Raw genomic sequence first — 5,000 nt, 5'->3', positions numbered from 1 at the left:
GTAGAAGATATGGTAGTGGGGGACCCACAGCCCATTGAGAATGATGTAGTAGAAGATATGGTAGTGGGGGACCCACAGCCCATTGAGAATGATGTGAGAATAATGATGTAGTAGAATGATGTAGTAGAATATATGGAGTGGGGGACCCACAGCCCATTGAGAATGATGTAGTAGAATATATGGTAGTGGGGGACCCACAGCCCATTGAGAATGATGTAGTAGAATATATGGTAGTGGGGACCCACAGCCCATTGAGAATGATGTAGTAGAAGATATGGTAGTGGGGACCCACAGCCCATTGAGAATGATGTAGTAGAATATATGGTAGTGGGGGACCCACAGCCCATTGAGAATGATGTAGTAGAAGATATGGTAGTGGGGACCCACAGCCCATTGAGAATGATGTAGTAGAAGATATGGTAGTGGGGGACCCACAGCCCATTGAGAATGATGTAGTAGAAGATATGGTAGTGGGGACCCACAGCCCATTGAGAATGATGTAGTAGAAGATATGGTAGTGGGGGACCCACAGCCCATTGAGAATGATGTAGTAGAATATATGGTAGTGGGGGACCCACAGCCCATTGAGAATGATGTAGTAGAAGATATGGTAGTGGGGGACCCACAGCCCATTGAGAATGATGTAGTAGAAGATATGGTAGTGGGGGACCCACAGCCCATTGAGAATGATGTAGTAGAATATATGGTAGTGGGGGACCCACAGCCCATTGAGAATGATGTAGTAGAATATACGGTAGTGTGGGATCCACAGCCCATTGAGAATGATGTAGTAGAAGATATGGTAGTGGGGGACCCACAGCCCATTGAGAATGATGTAGTATAATATATGGTAGTGGGGGATCCACAGCCCATTGAGAATGATGTAGTAGAAGATATGGTAGTGGGGGACCCACAGCCCATTGAGAATGATGTAGTAGAATATACGGTAGTGGGGGATCCACAGCCCATTGAGAATGATGTGAGAAATATGGAGTGGGGGACCCACAGCCTATTAGAATGATGTAGTAGAATATATGGTAGTGGGGGATCCACAGCCCATTGAGAATGATGTAGTAGAAGATATGGTAGTGGGGGACCCACAGCCCATTGAGAATGATGTAGTAGAAGATATGGTAGTGGGGGACCCACAGCCCATTGAGAATGATGTAGTAGAAGATATGGTAGTGGGGACCCACAGCCCATTGAGAATGATGTAGTAGAATATATGGTAGTGGGGACCCACAGCCCATTGAGAATGATGTAGTAGAATATATGGTAGTGGGGGACCAACAGCCCATTGAGAATGATGTAGTAGAAGATATATGGGGACCCACAGCCCATTGAGAATGATGTAGTAGAATATATGGTAGTGGGGGATCCACAGCCCATTGAGAATGATGTAGTAGAAGATATGGTAGTGGGGGACCCACAGCCCATTGAGAATGATGTAGTAGAATATATGGTAGTGGGGGATCCACAGCCCATTGAGAATGATGTAGTAGAAGATATGGTAGTGGGGGACCCACAGCCCATTGAGAATGATGTAGTAGAAGATATGGTAGTGGGGGACCCACAGCCCATTGAGAATGATGTAGTAGAAGATATGGTAGTGGGGGACCCACAGCCCATTGAGAATGATGTAGTAGAAGATATGGTAGTGGGGGACCCACAGCCCATTGAGAATGATGTAGTAGAATATATGGTAGTGGGGGACCCACAGCCCATTGAGAATGATGTAGTAGAAGATATGGTAGTGGGGGACCCACAGCCCATTGAGAATGATGTAGTAGAATATATGGTAGTGGGGGACCCACAGCCCATTGAGAATGATGTAGTAGAAGATATGGTAGTGGGGGACCCACAGCCCATTGAGAATGATGTAGTAGAAGATATGGTAGTGGGGACCCACAGCCCATTGAGAATGATGTAGTAGAATATATGGTAGTGGGGGACCCACAGCCCATTGAGAATGATGTAGTAGAATATATGGTAGTGGGGGATCCACAGCCCATTGAGAATGATGTAGTAGAAGATATGGTAGTGGGGACCCACAGCCCATTGAGAATGATGTAGTAGAAGATATGGTAGTGGGGGACCCACAGCCCATTGAGAATGATGTAGTAGAATATATGGTAGTGGGGGACCCACAGCCCATTGAGAATGATGTAGTAGAAGATATGGTAGTGGGGGACCCACAGCCCATTGAGAATGATGTAGTAGAAGATATGGTAGTGGGGGATCCACAGCCCATTGAGAATGATGTAGTAGAAGATATGGTAGTGGGGGACCCACAGCCCATTGAGAATGATGTAGTAGAAGATATGGTAGTGGGGGACCCACAGCCCATTGAGAATGATGTAGTAGAATATATGGTAGTGGGGGACCCACAGCCCATTGAGAATGATGTAGTAGAAGATATGGTAGTGGGGGACCCACAGCCCATTGAGAATGATGTAGTAGAAGATATGGTAGTGGGGGACCCACAGCCCATTGAGAATGATGTAGTAGAATATATGGTAGTGGGGGACCCACAGCCCATTGAGAATGATGTAGTAGAATATATGGTAGTGGGGGATCCACAGCCCATTGAGAATGATGTAGTAGAAGATATGGTAGTGGGGGACCCACAGCCCATTGAGAATGATGTAGTAGAATATATGGTAGTGGGGGATCCACAGCCCATTGAGAATGATGTAGTAGAAGATATGGTAGTGGGGGACCCACAGCCCATTGAGAATGATGTAGTAGAATATATGGTAGTGGGGGATCCACAGCCCATTGAGAATGATGTAGTAGAAGATATGGTAGTGGGGGACCCACAGCCCATTGAGAATGATGTAGTAGAATATATGGTAGTGGGGGATCCACAGCCCATTGAGAATGATGTAGTAGAAGATATGGTAGTGGGGGACCCACAGCCCATTGAGAATGATGTAGTAGAATATATGGTAGTGGGGGACCCACAGCCCATTGAGAATGATGTAGTAGAATATATGGTAGTGGGGGACCAACAGCCCATTGAGAATGATGTAGTAGAAGATATGGTAGTGGGGGACCCACAGCCCATTGAGAATGATGTAGTAGAATATATGGTAGTGGGGGACCCACAGCCCATTGAGAATGATGTAGTAGAATATATGGTAGTGGGGGATCCACAGCCCATTGAGAATGATGTAGTAGAAGATATGGTAGTGGGGGACCCACAGCCCATTGAGAATGATGTAGTAGAATATATGGTAGTGGGGGATCCACAGCCCATTGAGAATGATGTAGTAGAAGATATGGTAGTGGGGGACCCACAGCCCATTGAGAATGATGTAGTAGAAGATATGGTAGTGGGGATCCACAGCCCATTGAGAATGATGTAGTAGAAGATATGGTAGTGGGGGACCCACAGCCCATTGAGAATGATGTAGTAGAATATATGGTAGTGGGGACCCACAGCCCATTGAGAATGATGTAGTAGAATATATGGTAGTGGGGGACCCACAGCCCATTGAGAATGATGTAGTAGAATATATGGTAGTGGGGGACTCACAGCCCATTGAGAATGATATGGTAGTGGGGACCCACAGCCCATTGAGAATGATGCAGTAGAAGATATGGTAGTGGGGACCCACAGCCCATTGAGAATGATGTAGTGGAATATATGGTAGTGGGGGACCGGGATTTGAACTTGCAACCTTTCGGTTACTAGTCCAACGCTCTAACCACTAGGCTACCCTGCCTCCCCATAGTGGGGGACCCACAGCCCATTGAGAATGATGCCAGTCGAGAGAACCGGAGGCGAAGTGAGTGAAGCACTTGGATTTTGTGGCATTCATTGCCGGTTATTAACTGTGAATGTGGCAGAGAAGATTCTGGACCTGCAAGAGTTCACAGCGAAAGACCTGCAAGGGTTACTGGCATCGGGAAGATACCCCACCCTCGGGTTTGGATTTGTTTTTTTAATTAACAGAAGAAATACGAGAAGTACGAAAAAGTATAAAAATGTATGTTGCTCTGGATAACAGCATCTGCTAAATGACTAAAATGTCAATAGGATGTTTTTGTGTGGATTTCCCCCCACAACTCCCACAATGTTCCTGTTTTGTGGGATCTTTTTGTTTACATTCTGCACAGTAGATGGCGGCATGCACCTCTAACGTTTGTTTGTTGGACCACCATTAAATACCATAGAAGAAGAAGAAGATCAGCGGACTGACAGGGAAAGAGGACAGCCTAAACTTCTTTCTGTCTCCTCTGTCGTATCGTATCGTTGTTCCTCAGACCTCTCACCTGTTCACCAGACCAGGACACCAGGAAGTGATGCTGTCAAAACAGAACATGTGACCATTCAAACAGCTTCTTCTCCTTCTTCTTCTCCTCTCAATTCAATTCAAAGGTCTTTATTGGCATGGGGGAAACATATGTTAACATTGTCAAAGCAAGTGAAATAGATAATAAACAAAAGTGAAATAAACAATAAAAAAATTAACAGTAAACATTACACTCACAAAAGTTTCAAAGGAAGAGAGACATTTCAAATGTCATATTATGGCTATATACAGTGTTGTAACAATGTCTCTCTCTATAGCCCCTTTCCTCCTTCCCCCTCTCCCTCTCCTCTCCTCTCCTCTCCTCTCCTCTCCTCTCCTCTCCTCTCCTCCTCTCTTCTCTCTCTCCCCTCCTCATTCCCTTCCCTACCCTTCCCTTCCCTTCCGTCTCCTCTCCTCTCCTCTCCTCTCCTTTCCTCTCCTCGACCCCTCCTCCTCTCCTCTCTCTCTCTCTCTCTCTCTCTCTCTCTCTCTCTCTCTCTCTCTCTCTCTCTCTCTCTCTCTCTCTCTCTTTCCTCTCCTCTCCTCTCCTCTCCTCTCCTCTCCTCTCCTCTCCTCTCCTCTCCTCTCCTCCTCTCTTCTCTCTCTCCCCTCCTCATTCCCTTCCCTACCCTTCCCTTCCTTCCGTCTCCTCTCCTCTCCTCTCCCTCTCTCCTTTCCTCTCCTCGCCCCTCCTCCTCTCCC

General features: G+C 46.5%; 1 protein-coding gene across 1 annotated transcript in view; it reads right to left on the bottom strand.

The window, feature by feature from the left end:
• Nucleotides 1–5,000, bottom strand: part of LOC127915743 (M1-specific T cell receptor beta chain-like) — a 37,512-nt gene that overhangs the window by 26,199 nt on the left and 6,313 nt on the right. The window lies entirely within an intron of this gene.

This window comes from Oncorhynchus keta, chromosome 35 (genome assembly GCF_023373465.1).
Source record: "Oncorhynchus keta strain PuntledgeMale-10-30-2019 chromosome 35, Oket_V2, whole genome shotgun sequence".
NCBI classification, from domain to species: domain Eukaryota; kingdom Metazoa; phylum Chordata; class Actinopteri; order Salmoniformes; family Salmonidae; genus Oncorhynchus; species Oncorhynchus keta.
This window is presented reverse-complemented; position numbering and strand designations above follow the sequence as displayed.